Source organism: Trichosurus vulpecula, chromosome 6 (genome assembly GCF_011100635.1).
Source record: "Trichosurus vulpecula isolate mTriVul1 chromosome 6, mTriVul1.pri, whole genome shotgun sequence".
In the NCBI taxonomy this organism is placed as follows: Eukaryota; Metazoa; Chordata; class Mammalia; order Diprotodontia; family Phalangeridae; genus Trichosurus; species Trichosurus vulpecula.
Window position 1 is genome coordinate 199,072,955 of NC_050578.1, and position 15,283 is coordinate 199,088,237.

Genomic DNA, 15,283 nt, shown 5'->3' on the forward strand with positions numbered 1-15,283 from the left:
ATTTGTGCGTGATAACTCATCCATTCTTGCAGATATTCACAAACATCAATGACCTTAGCATCTCCATTTTTAGCAGGAAAACTTCCTTGAAGCAATTTAGTCTTCCTAACTCTCAGCAGACTCTGCCACTTTCATACATATGGAACCAATCTGGTTAATGAGGGTAAAGCCATCCTTTCATGTTAGAGCTGCCAGCAACAGGCACGGGCAGAATTAACAGCCTACTCTAGGGACCATGTTTGCAGTTTTTCTTTTATTTGTTCACAGGCTGTCCAGCAGGGGGGAAAAATACCCGAGAAAAAAACTCTGCTGATGGCACCACAGAGTTGTTAGTGTTGCTCCTCACCCAGGATGCTACATCCTCCATAGCTAGCTAACAGTGCCTAGTCATCAAACTCTCACATGCCTGAAAGGCAGCTGAAATTTTGGTGTACTAAGCACCTTAGCGTGATAAGCAATTTCTGTTCTGTCTTTCTAAATATAGTATCTGTGTGTGTGTGTGTGTGTGTGTGTGTGTGTGCAGGGATGGGAGAAACACACAAATACACACACATCAGCTAGGCGCATGAAAAGTCGAGGTGCTAAAGAAATTTAGGATATTGAAAGTGACATCCCAAACTAGTGGGAGGAGCCTAGGGGTTAATTCTTTCCCTCAATTCCCCAGGTATGGGAGCATTGGAGACACCTGACAGGTTCCTATGTATCTTCTCTCTAGGATAAAGGAAGGTCAAAGACTCTTGGACAAGCCAGCCTTGCAGGTGGTGTGGTATAGCCCAGAGAGCATTTGATTTGGAGTCAGAGGGTTTAAATAAGTGAGTTTGAATCCTGACTTTACTATGTTCCTCTGTGATATTGAACAAGGGACTTTATATCTCTGGACTTCAGTGTTCTCATCTATAAATTAAAGAGCTTGGACTAAATGATCTTGAAGGTTTCTTATAGCTCTAAATGTTTTCAACTAGACCACAGCTCCCCCTGCCCTCTACCCCACAATCCCCTCACATCTTTATTTTGAGACTGTAGCTTAGCAGACTTTGTTTCTTTGGCATCATCATTTTATGTTCTTCTAGGCCTACCAGAAAAACCAGGGATGGGGGGTGTTAGGAAAAATAATCCTGTTTCACACTTTTAGGTTATAAGGTCTATCACAAGGGACTAGGACCACCACACCTTATATTGTCTTTTGTACTTGGATATGATAGAGAGGTAGAAATGTTTCATAAATTAAAGACCTAAATTTTGACTTATTCTCTCATTTAATAACTCTATGATTTTAGATGTATGGTTTAATCACTCTGGGCCTTGTTTTCTCCAGTTACATGTAAAGGGCAGATGGAGGCATTTTTCTGGATCCTTGTCACCTCACTGATGAAGCCTCTGTTCTTGTGCTGATGGTATCATCCCATAAAGGAGCATAAAGTCTTCATTTTCCTTAGAGATTAGGACTTTGTTCTAGTATTGATGATATCTCCTTAGCCTGGTGTGAAATTCCCTTGACAAGGTTAATTCCTTGATAGGGGAAGAATTCACCTTGCTCTGTGTAGTAATTTTCCTTTAATAGCACACTAATGATGACTGATGATAGATGACTAATGATTTATGTTTAATTCCTAAACTGAGCTTCACCATTAGGGCTTAGCCTTTAAAAGAAAGTATAGAAAAGTATACAGCTGAAGACAGAGTAACATAGTGAAAAAAGTGTCTACACCCCCACTCATACGTTGTTCCATGGAGAGAAACCTGAATATTCACAAGGGTGCTTCAGGGAACCACTTGCACTGAAGAATCAATATTAGATAATGAGGGTGAAGAGTAGGAATTCTTGGGCCACAATAATTCATGGACCAATTGGGAACTGAAATTGAGGAGTCACACAGAATGGAACCAATGTGTGTAGGTGCAAACACAGACTTTGTTTTTCATGGATACTGTAAATCATATGGATCATGCAGGTCTAAGGAAGGGGTCTCAATTCACTATAAAGTTCAAGTACTTTCACCTTTGGGAGTTCCCAACCATAACTGTGCTGTAAGTCCTGAAGAATGTACAAATCCCTAGGAAGATGGGGCTGTGGAGAGGGGAGGATAACTTGTCACTTTAGAACCCCCCGCCCAAGTTATTCTCTTTTCTGCAAGGATGGACTGAGACCTAGGGTAGTACTACAGGTAAGGAAGACTTTATGGGTCCCTAACGAAGGCAGCAGTTCACTGGAGAAAAGGGAGTTGTCTTGAGTCTCTGTGGGTTTATGCGATTTTCTTTTCTTTTTTGTTTGTTGTTCAGTCATTTTTCAGTTGTGTCCTACTCTTTGTGAGCCCATTTGGGGTTTTCTTGGCAAAAATACTGGAGCAGATTGCCATTTCCTTCTTCAGCTCATCTCACAGATGAAGAAACTGAGCCAAGCAGGGTTAAGTGACTTGCCCAGGGTTACACAACTAGCAAGTGTCTAAGGCCAGATTTGAACTCAGGAAGAGAAGTCTTTCTGACTTCAGGAATTCTCTCCACCTGTCCCCCCCTTTTTTTGTTAAATTGAGTAAAACATGTCCTATATTCAGTGTCTCATTGCCTCAGCATGTGAAGACAATATTCCTATTGTTTTAGAAATCTAGAGAAGAGCCAAATCCTAATTTTCCCATAGGCATCTCTGGGGTCAAGGGGTGTCGGGGCAGGGGCTAAGTTAGCTAGAGAAATGATCACTAAGTATTCTTCAAGTTTAAATTCTGCTTTGTATAAGTCACGAGAATCACTTCTAAGTCATCTATCATGTATAAAATGTCAGCTTGTTCTTTCTGATCCCAGAAGGCAAAACAATAAGCAATGTTCTTAGTTACAAAACCCAAACCAAGGAAAAACTTCCTAACAATTCAGTAGGACAGGCGCTGGTGAGCTTCCCCACCCTCAGAAGTAGAGGCTTCCCAACAGAAGCCAGATGACTATGTCATAAATGTTGTAGGATAGATTCCTGTTTAGATTGGGATTAAACTAGATGACCTCACAGAATCCCTAACTCTGAGGTCCTGAGTGAGTCGAATTTGATGCTCCCAGAAGTTCTGCAAGAGGGTAATTCGTATTATGTGTTGACTTTTGAAATCCAGCTGCCTTGGCTTTCTGAACTAGCTCTATTAGTTTTACTTTGTGGCCTGCTTCCCTGGGACCAGAATTCCCAGACTGTTATCCAAAGGACATTCTTGTCTATTTCTCTGGAATCCATTGTGTCATCCACACTGTTCTTGGTCCCAGACAAACACCTCTCTGGCTATGCAGCCATGGACAAGTAGGGTTGTTGCTACCTCTGTTGACCCCTAAATAACAACCCCCCCCAAAATTAACTCTATCTCCCTGATGTTCTTTTGCAAAGCGGGATATTCTGAGTATTTCATCGTTGTACAAGCTGTTTCAAGTTTATTTTGCTTTATGCAATTTTACAGTATTATTTTAAATTGCTGATCCTGTTGTTCTTACATTCATTTCAACAAACATTTATGAAGTGCCTATGATGTGCCAGGCCTTATGCTAAGTGCTGGGGATACAAATAAGAAAAAATAAGTCAGTCCCTCTCCTCCAGGGGCTCATGATCGAATAGGGGAAGACAGCAGAGAAAAGAAGGCTGGAAAGAGCAGGGAAGATAGCAGGGGGTACCCATCTTATTCCCTGGAGTTGAAAGCAAGCAGAGATGCAGAGGGAAAGTGGAGAGTGAGCTGGAAAGTCCAAAGGATACTTTCTATAAAGGAAGCTTTAGGAGGAGTTGAGCACCCCACTCTCCTCCCTCCAATCAGAGGGGAGAGGAGGTGAGGGAGCTGGGAAGGATTTCGAGTATCCAAGGTTGAGTTTGCAGTATGGTGGTGATGAGATCTAGAGTGATCAGCTTATCATGGGAGGGGCATCTTGCTCTGTGGAGTAGAAACTAAGAATATGTCCCTTCTTTATCTCTACTTTGATAACAGAATAAAAATGAAAATGGGCAAAAGGAAAAACAAACAAAACCCACAAAACATCAGTTCGGCCAAATTAATAAATATATATCACTGGAGCCTGACAATATATATGATGTTCTATACCCATAGTTCCCTTCCTCTTCAAAGAAGGGAGAGATGTCTATTGTTATAGCTCATAATAAGACAAGCTTAGTTATTCTAATAATTACACAATATTCAATTTAATTAATTGTCATTGTCATCAACCATTTTACAGGTGAGGAAATAGAGGCTCAGAGATTTGCCCAACACTACAGAACAATAGCAGTGATAAAACTTGACATCAGGTCCACCTTCTTTGTTACCTAATTCAGAATTCAGGGCAGCTAGGTAGTGCAATGGATAGAGTGCTGGGCCTGGAATCAGGAGGACTCGTCTTCTTGAGTTCAAATATGGCCTCAGACACTAGCTATATGACCTTGGGCAAGTCACTTAACCCTGTTTGACTCAGTTTCCTCACCTGTAAAACAGGCTGGAGGAGGAAATGTAGAAACACTCCAATGTCTTTGCCAAGAAAACCCCAAATGGGGTCATGAAGAACCAGACAAGCCTGAAAATAACAGAACAGAATCCAGAACTTTATTTACTGCATCATGTTGTCTCTTTTATTGATTTTCATATTGATTTGTTTCTTGTCATTTTCTTGGATCAATGCAGTGTTAACTCAAAAATCCTTTCTGTATGTCTAAATCCTAACTTGTAGAAAGATGACCCCAAAATTAAAGGACTGAGTTTTCTGAAAGAAGCTTCCATGAATAGATTTTTTTTGAAATGTCTGAATAAACAAAGCATAAGAAGCCCAACCCTTCCAACATTTAAAAAAATTTTGTTTAGTATTTAATCTTTTCCCAGTTACATGTAAAAACAATTTTAAAAATTCATTTTTAATACTTAGAGTTCCAAATTTTCTCCCTTCCTCCCTCCCCAATCCCCCTCATCAAGAAAGTAAGCAATTTGATATAGGTTATAGATGTGTACTCATGCAAACATTTCCATAATAGTCTTGTTATGAAAGAAAACATAGACCAAAAAAAATAACCTAAAGAAAAATAAAGTAAAAAAGTATGCTTCAATCTGTATTCAGGCACCATCATTTCTCTCTCTGGGGATGGATAGCATTTTCCTCTATAAGTCCCCTTCAGAGTTGTCTTGGATCATTGTATTGCTAAGAATAGCTAAGTCATTCACAGCTGATCACCTTACTATATTGCTGTTACTTTGTACAAAGTACATTTCACTTTGCATCACCTTATGTAAGCCTTTCCAGGTTTTTCTGAGAGCACCCTGCTCATCATTTCTTGTAGTCCAATAGCATTCCATCATAATCACATAATACAATTTGTTCAGCCATTCCGCAATTGATGGGCATCCCCTCTATTTCCAATTCTTTGCCACCAGAGAAGTGCTACTATAAATATTTTTGTACATATAGGTCTTTATTCCCTTTTTTATTTTTTTTCCAAGAATCTTTTAAAGCATGTTGCAAAGAATGGGATTTGGGAAGTAATTTTTCTCAGAAAAAAAATTGAGAGCCTTTTGTGACACTTTTGAGAATAAATAAATGAAATAAATCTTGGTCTTATTATATGAAGTTGATATTTTCAGCATTTACTTTAAAAACACACAAAAAATTTCCCAGACAAGGCCCACTCATCTAGCAGAAAAAATAGAAAATTAATAATTGTCCCAGGACTTGATGATGAAATCCATCAGTACAGATATGAATATGAATTCTAGGTTCACAGGCCAGGGGTCCAAAAAAACTTAGGGAGTCCTACAAGGAACTAGAAAATGGATTTTAGGTATTCATGCAGAAGAGATAGCTCTAAATCTGTCTCTGTTTTATGACAGTCCACAGTATTTATTATGGGCTCTACCTCTGTGTAAGTGATACTAGATATTATAGTGTTAGAAAGGAAAAGATTCCCACCCTCAAGGAATTCAGTGTCTACAAAAGTTAGAGCCAGGAAGGACCTTTAAGGTGGCTCACTTCACAAGTGAACAAATGGCCAGCGGCCAGATTAAATAACTAACCCAAGTCATAGAGGAAATAAATGGCAGTGTGTCCAGGTGCTCTGACTCCACATGATTTGCTTTCTTCCACTGGATCAGATAAAGCACTTCTCCAGTGGTCTAGTTCTTCTCTATCCTGTAGCCTGTTTTCAGGAAAGCTAGAATAGGGCTACAGCCCTGATCTCCTGACTTTGAACCCAGTGCTCTAAAACCAACAAAACCTAGAGAGACTCATGACTCTCTATATGGATTGCCTCATTCATTGGAAGGTAAAGTCCTTGAGGGAATGAAACAACAATGCTACTTGCCACTACTGTGGGGGTATAAGGCACAGGTTCTTTGATCACCTTTTCTAAGGAAAGCAACTTTGAGGAGTTAACAATCTTACTTTAAACATATACATATGTGTGTGTGTGTATGTATGTATGTATATATCATTCACTTAATTCAAGGGTAAAAGTCAGCATCCTGAATATCAGAGAAAACACAAACAGAAATTACATAAAGAGAAAAATAACACAAATCAACAGACAGACTTCTAGACATTTGACCAAGACATTACATACATAGTTACTGGAGAGAGAAGCACCAACATTTGGGGTTTTCAAAGCCAGGGGTTCTTTAACTGCTACCCAGAATCTTGTCTGGTCAAATCACATAACACTTTTCTAGTGAGTGAGCCCCAAGCAAAATGCTAACCTCAGAGTATATATGTACTTCTTCAGGGTCAGATTCAATCAAAGACTCTTGATTGAAACAAAGGCAAGACTCAAAGGCACTTGATTGCCTTAGTGCTGAGAAGCACTCCAAAACAAAAGACAAAAAAAGCCCCACTTTACTTTCTTGATTCAAACAAAGGCAAGACTCAAAGACACTTGATTGCCTTAGTGCTGAAAAGCACTCCAAAACAAAAGACAACAAAAAGTCCCACTTTACTTGCCATTAAAGGTAAGGATGGCCTCCCTTTTGTTTTTGTGTCCCCATGCTTAGCACTGTGCTTGGCACATAATGGACACTTAAAAACAATTTTGCATTCAATTGTTTATTTGTTCATATGTGATGACACATAAGTTGTGCCTTGAAGGAAGCAGGAAGGATACTATGAAATGAAGTGAAGTAGGTAATCCCTTCAAGACTTGGTTCACTGTGTGTTTTAAATTCCATTAGGTCTAGGGAAACATTCTCATGGTATCTAGCACTTAGCTGGCACATAATAGGTGTTTTAATGAATATGGGATGATTGATTCACGGACACCAGGCATCCACTTTTATCTTGTTATTGTAAAGATTTGTGTTCATACTAAGTCTATGGCCTCTCACCCTTCTATCCCAACTAGAATAGCAGCAGGTTATGTTTCTGTTCAGTCATTTTTCAGTCATGTCTGACTCTTTGTGACCTCATATCAGGTTTTCTTGGCAAATATACTGGACTAGTTTGCCTTTTCCTTCTCCACCTCATTTTACAGATGAGGCAAACATAGTTAAGTGACTTGCCTAGGGTCACATAGCTCGTAAGTACCTGAAGCTAGATTTGAACTCATGATGATGAGTCTTTGTGATACCAAGTCTAGCACTCTATCTACAATGCCATCTCACTGCCCAGATCATAATTCTACAGTGCTTTAATGTATACTCAATACTTTCTTCACAAGTCTATTGAAGTAGAAAGTACATATATCATTCATACTCTTCCAAAAGTGTTGCTGCAGTTTTAAACTCTTAACATTTAAGTAATAGCTTAAAACTGTACTAAGACATTCTTAATTTAAGAATGAGGAAATTGAAAGTTGAAGTTGTCACATGAGTAGCCCATGGTCACATAGTGAAAAAGCTAAGACCCAAACAGTGTTTTTCCTTTTTTTTTCTTTCCAGCACCTTACTAATTCTGTTTTCTGCTGTATCTCCTCACCAGGTAAGAGGGCCCCAACAATATAACCACTTATCGATGGAGAGGATGCCATAGGAACACCAATGCAGAGAAGGGACCTTAGAACTCATCAAGTCCAACTCCTACTCATTTTACATTTAAGGTCCATTGTATAAGAGTGCTAGCCCTGGAATCAGGAGGACCTGAGTTCAATTTTGGCCTCAGACACTTACTAACTATGTGAACCCAGGCAAATCATTTAATTCTATTTGCCTCAGTTTCCTCATCTATAAAATGAGCTGGAGAAGGAAATGGCAAACCACCCCAGGATCTTTACCAAGAAAACCCCAAATGGGGTCACAGAGGGTCAGATATGACTAATCAACTAAAAAACAACAACCAGAGAGGGTAAAAGAATTGCCCAAAGTCACCCAGGTAGTAAATGGCAGAGCTGGGATTTGAATCCAGGTCCTCTGACTCTCAGGGTCAACATTCTTCCCATTTTTTCTACACTACTACTTCTAAGATTGTGAGTAATAAAAAAGAACATGCATATGGCGGCACTTTGTTACCATAAAAATGCTACATTATTGTCAGATATGAATTAGATAGTCAAAAGAGCAACGTTAAATCAAAGAATATGAGTTGAGTTCTTATTCTATCTACCCCTTCTAACCCCTAAGATTTGGAGTAAATCATTTCATCTCCCTGGGCTTCATTTTCCTTATCTGAAGAAAGGGAATCATTAGATCCCAACACAACCTACTTTAAAGGGTTGTAATGTGAAAAAAAATACTTTATAAATCTGTTAGGGAAATTTAATGGGAAGACCCCATCCCATTAACTGGCACCCTGCAAACATGTTGAGGTTTTAAACAGAAGTTCGTTATTGTTTTGTTTTGTTTAAGTGAAAATTTACAAATGTGCCTTGCAAACAGAATTTTGTTTTAAACACCTAATAATGGAAACATGTTTATCAATGTTTATAATTTAATCATCTTTGCAAAGGCTTTCATGTCTCTTCATGCAGCTGAGCATGGTAATGTTATCTTCCTCCAGTTCTGAGTCTCATTATATTTTCCTGTGCAAAGGCTGATATCTCTACCAAATGGCTTTTGGCAGCAAAACAATATGTCTAAGGAATAATTGCCCTCGGTAGAAACATAATGTAGGTTGGTAATGTTTCTAAGATGGGGTGTGCCCAGTTACACATGATAGCTCATAAAGACACTACAGGTTGTTAATGTTCTGGGATGGCCTCGGCCATCCATTAAACTGTGTACACACGCACACTCATACCTTCACACACACTTTTAAATGGCATGAAAACAGCAACATGCAAATCTCCATAAAACGAATCAGCTGCCACCAGTGCCTGAGATTCTGTCAAAGCATATGGCAAGGGCTTGCCACAGGTACATACAGGATCTTTGTTTATTGCAAATATTTTTTTAAATGATCCTTGCACGCCACTCTCAGCCCCCAAGAAATGCTGAGAAAACATCCCTGGTACACTTGGTGCTGTGGTCTGTTCTGTGCCCCTGTGCTGCAATGTTTGGCTAGTGAGTCCACATGAGCAAAAGTGCAAAGGATTAGAATAATTAACAAGAAAGTTATTGAGAGGAAATAATGAAATATCGAGATGATTGATGAAATCTTGAGTTTTCAGAGTGGGGAGAAGTGTAGTGTCGTGTGCGTGCATGTGCGTGCGTGCGTGTGTGTGAGTGTGTGTTTTATCATCCCTAAAACTTCTCATGCTTTCCAGTAGTAGATCTCTCAGAATTTTTAATCCATCAATAACAATTTCAACCTAGAGGAATGAATGATTAGATGAAAAGAGGCAGAGGGTCTTTTTGGTTTTATTGTTGTGTTTATTGTAGGTGCCAGGGAAATGCCTCAGCCCATTCCCTAGTCCTGAATTCATTATCTACCCAGACAGTTGTTTGCAGCTGTCTACACAGATGTACCCATCAAATGCCATTCCCAAAATGTTATCACCAGCAAGCCTCCAAGCCTGGCTCAGATAGGATTGATTTGGAGTAGGGGGAAGGAGAATAGAATCCCAGAACTTGTGAATTCTAGAGTTGAAAGGAACCTCACAATTCACAACAAAATCCCTAGCAAAGTAAGTGTTCAATTCCCTCACCTCTATTTGAAGACCCCCAGGGGGCTCATTACCTCCCAAGGCAGCCCATTCTTCTGTCAAAAGATTCTACCTATTGGACAATTCTTCCTTGTATTAAATCTACTATTCTATAATTTCTACCTTTTGATTCTAGTTTGAGTCTCTAGGGCCCAGCAGAATATATCTAATTCCTTTTCCTCACACTAACCTTTAAGATACGTGAAGATAGTAGTTACATCCCTTTAAAGTCTCCTGTTTTATAGGCTAAGCATCCCTAATTCAATAGATGCACATACAGCATGGTTCCCAGCCTGGTCTCAAACTCACGGACGTTTGAAGCTATCTGAGGCTGAGATAGACATCTGTTTCTAAGGTTCTTCCTTTGCTACTGTGTTATTGTCCTATGTATCCTGTCCTATTCATGCATTTCTATTTATTGACTGCTGGCCGTCTCCCCATAAAGAGGGCTATGTATGATCATAGAGTTTGAGAGTAGGAGGGACTTTGGGAACTATCTATTTCAACCCTCTAATTTTACAAATCACTAAGCTGAGACTCAAAGAGAAGACATGATCACCAAAGACAAGTAACTCAAACATTTCACCCTAGAAAATGACAGGAGTCAGACTGGAAGGTGTCTGACTTATTGGGATTTTATGAAATGAACGCTCAGAGAGATGAAGCCACTGGCCCAGCATCACATAACAAAAGGGTCAGAAATGGAAAGGGAATCCAGGCCTTCTGACTCCAGATTATTTTATAAGGACAAGAGGAGCCTATTCTATAATTACCTACCTTGCAGAGTTGTTGGGGGTAGGGGTTGTGTTTTGTAAGCCATAAAGTTGTATGTAAAAATGAATTATTAAAGACACCTCACCACCATTCTTTTGCAGAGATAGGAGACCCAAAGGCGTGGATCATTGCGTATATCATCAGTTGCTGATTGTTTCTGTTTTGTTTTGTTTTAATGTATTAATCAAATTCAATGATATTTTTTTCTTTCTCTTCTCTTTTTTTCCCTTTAAATATATTCTTTGTGTAACATTGACCACACTGGTCCCAACTCGAGTACCTCCATGCTAGGTAAAAACTGATTACATTTTTTATGAGCACAGGGGAGATATTTTGAGATGTAAAAAGAAAAGATTTTAATGAAAAATATTTTTAAATGTGACCTGATGTTGTAATGCCTTAAGAGTATTCAGGATATATAATCAATCTGTAGTCTGGGCCAGTTTTAAAATCAGGGTACATCCTCCCAACTCCTGAGTTGTTCTTTCTTTGGGAGAAGGAGCCCAGCAGCCAGGGGTGAATCCAGGGAAGCAGGAACCTGGGAGGGACATAAATCTGGAGCTTATAGCTGACAGCAGTGATAATCTGTCTCCATCAAGATTCCTGGGGTTTCATAGTTGTTCATAAGTCCAATCCAAGAACTTTAAATGCATGATATATTTCTATTAATAGTGTGTTATATTTACACATATGACTAAACCGTGATGATTCAGTGAAATGTTATCTTAGTAATATCCCAAAAAGCTAGTCTATCTTTATAATCCAGCTAATAAAGAGGCAACATGTATAATGAAAAGGGCCCTGAAGTTAAAGTCAGAAAACTTGGGTTTGAGTCCATTTCCTAGCTGGGACTTTGGACAAGTGTGTCCCTAAGTCTGGAGGGTCCTCATTTTCTGCACTTGTAAAATGAAAGTGATGATCTCTAAGACCCATTTTACACACACACACACACACACACACACACACACACACACATTTATTTTAGTTGTGGAGGGTGGTACTTTTCTCCAGTTAAAAATATGGAACACTTCATGAATTTATGTGCCATTTTTTTCCAAAAGGACCATACTAAACTTCTCTGCATCATTCTAATTTTAGTAGCTGTGCTACTTCCCCTAAAGCAGAGGTGTCAACCACACAGCCCACAGGCTACATGTGGCCTTCAACACTCTCCAGTGCCGACTGCACCAGATTAAAACACGACTACAAAATATTTAATAAAATAAATAAAAATATAATAAAACACAAATAATATTCCATTTTAAAACCAAATCAATACGAGACCCATAGGAACCTCTCATGTACCAATTAGTGGCTCCTGTTTCTGTCTGAGTTTGACACCACTGTTCTACAGGTTTAATACTGTAGGCTCTACAATCAGAGGTCCCTTCCGGCTCTAAGTCCCTGAGAAACTATGTTCTGTTAGCAATTCCTTTGTAAAAAAAATCTTTAAAACAATAGTTTTCTTCATAATGGCCACTCAGTTAAAGATCTACATCTGGTTCAATGCAATTGACTTTTAATTACAAGGATTACTTTAAGATTCAACTATAGGCTCAGTCACCCCTAGGTCGGAAAAATGTACCTCTGATTATACTGAGCACCTTCAGAGCAGAGGAAAGTACACATAGGAGGAATATTCCAACTAATTTATGCTAACTTCTCAGTTTGGCTCATGTGTGTGCATGTGTATATGTGCATGTGTGCATGTGTGTGTGTGTGCGTTTTCCTTCAAGGAAAGACTATTGGATACCATTACTTTTGACCTTAGTTGCTATAACTGGTTCACCATAGTCAAAAGTCAAGAGAGACATAATCTTAATACATAGTGGATTGGGAGTCAAGAGAAAGAGAATCAAGGCTAGGATCTATCATAAAATTTTTATGGGGCCTTAGGTAGGCTACTTGACCTCTCAAAATTCCATTTTCCTCATTTTTAAAAGGAAAAAAATTTATTTAGATCAAGTGTTCTTAAGCTGGTGTCCATGGGGTCCATGAACTTGGATGGGAAAAAATGAATAGAATCTATATTTCAATATATTTGGTTTCCTTCATAATCCTATGTATGTTAAAATATTGTTCTAAGAGTGAGTTCATATTTTTATATGCCATTAAATTGCCAAAAGAAGTCTATGACTTAAAAAAAAAAAGATTGGGAACTCCTGGGCCCTTTCCACACCCAACATTCTAAGTTCTATTTCAACTTTTTTTGTTCTTTTAATTTTTTAAATACACTTTGTTTTATGTTTTAAGTTTCCTTCTAGCCACGATACTCTATTTTCTAGGTCCTAAGGTCCCTTTCAATTCTAACTTTCTTTGTCCTAAGACCCTTTCCAACCCAAACAGGCTTCATATGGAGATCTCTTCCTGTTCTACTATTATACGAGTTTTATGAGTTATTTACATCTGGCCTTCTCCAGTTCTGGGATGAGAAAGGCACAGAAGCTACGGCCCACCATTTGGACACAGTTTGGGGCAGCAGGATTAACATCTTAACAGGATGCAAAAATGGAAAGTGATAGCCTTCCTCCCACAGAATGCAGATAGCATAATTTCCTTCTCATAGACAGAGAGAATCGTAAAAGGACATAACTAGAAGAGATTTTTGAATCCAGCTATTCCAATGCCCTCATTTTACAATGAGGCTGGGGAATAGGGTGCAAAAAGTCTTGACCCATTGGCAGGGGACCTGGGCTTGATTCCTGGCTCTAACAGTTATTATTGTGAATTCTGTTAAATTAATTAATCCCTCTCAGCCTCAGTTTATCTATAAATGGGGATAATAATCTGATATCCAACTCACAAGACTTCTTGGGCAAAAAAATTTATAAATCTTAAAGAATTATATAAATGTGATCTGTGATTATCACAGATAAGCAAACTGAAGCGCAGAGAGGGGAAATTTCATGACCAAGGTCAAACAGAAAAATAGTAGAAGTATTGGACTCAGATCTCAGTCTTCCTGATTCAGGGAGATCTATGAGCTTGTTGTAGCACCACCAAGCTTAATGTATTTCTTCTTGCCTTCCTCTTCTGTACAAGTCTCCCAAATCCATTACAAATAACTTTACTCTCTCATTTCTCAGTAAAATTGTGTGCCAAAAAACCTACTGCTGAATAAAATGAAGATTCCCAGCAAAGGCACAGAATTAAATATAATATAGTTCTTCCTTTACAGAGAAAATTTCGGAAGCTAATTTGAAAAAGGTTCCTAAAAAATAGAACAATAATTCATAATGATAAGTGGTGGTGTCTGAACCAGAATGATACTTGAGGCCATGTTCCATTATGACATTACAATAGGGCAAATGGAAAAAAAGTTAAAGGAACATTCCTGTTAAATAGATTTTCTAATGTGGATGCTTGAGGTGATGGATGTGACTAACAAACACTCTCTTTTGTTTACTGTGCCATCCCACAAGTCTGCAGGTGAATTCACAGAAGATTATATATTACTTAATATATAAAATATTCAGTAGACAAATACCACTACCCTCAGTAATTATTCTTCTGATCTACAGAAGAGCCAATGGCACTCTGTTTTTGACAATGAGTTTCTATTCTATAAAATTTCATGGCTGTGGAAAGAAGTTTCTATATTTATGGCTTTGGTTAATAGCATAGAATGCATACTTTTATTCTGTAAAAAATATTTGTTCTTCCTTGTATCCTTAGGGTTCTTATGTGTTTAATGGGGCTTAATTAAATACAAAAGGAAAAGGCAGGTTGCAGTCACCAGTGACTGCTCCCAATCATAAACAGCATCACTGTAACACTGTAATCTTCTTGAATTGGTGTCCTCCAAAATAGTCATCCCCTCCCCCCAACACATACACTTTAATGTTAAGCCTTTCTACTGACCTTCAGACCACATAAACAGGTAGCCATGGGCTGACTCACAGACTTCAGCTAGCATAATGACCTTCCTGTGAACTGATACAGGAATAAAAGGGGAGACTGAGGAGGAATTTTTGAGCAGATGATGGATGCCACAATGGAATCATATCACACTGGCAGTTAATTCACATAGCTGAATTATATGCTTTGGTTCCTGCCTCATTCCTGATCAATAGCTTAGCTATGTGTTATGAAAAAGAAAATTGACATTCAATTGTTTCCATAGCTGACATCTCTGATCTATTTCCTTTCTGATAGACTGCCTTCTTTTAAATAGTTCCCAACTCCTTAGCAATTACAATTGTCAAAGACGCTGTATTGTGTTTTATGGGTCATTTAAGGGGTTATTCAAGGACAATTTTGACCATTCCCAATTTTTGTCTTGAGTACCAACTTTATAACCTAACTACCACAGGAGATGTGATTCTCCCATTTATTATGTAACCAGCTCTATTCTTGAAGCCTTTCACTATGGGTAGAAATTCCCAGAGCTTGTGCTCCATTGGCATGGCCACAGGGTATTCAATTATTATGGGCCTGACTACAATGAGGCATGAGAGGAGGGCTTTAATGCACGAAGACTTGTTCAACTATGAAGAATAAGACCTTAAATTTATT

General features: G+C 38.6%; 1 non-coding gene across 1 annotated transcript; it reads right to left on the reverse strand.

Annotated features, from left to right (window-relative positions):
- Positions 1-11,781: 11,781 nt before the first annotated feature.
- On the reverse strand, positions 11,782-11,892 carry LOC118855631. Its single transcript, XR_005010794.1, has one exon. It is a non-coding gene; the product is annotated as a U6 spliceosomal RNA (small nuclear RNA).
- Between the last annotated feature and the right edge of the window lie 3,391 nt (positions 11,893-15,283).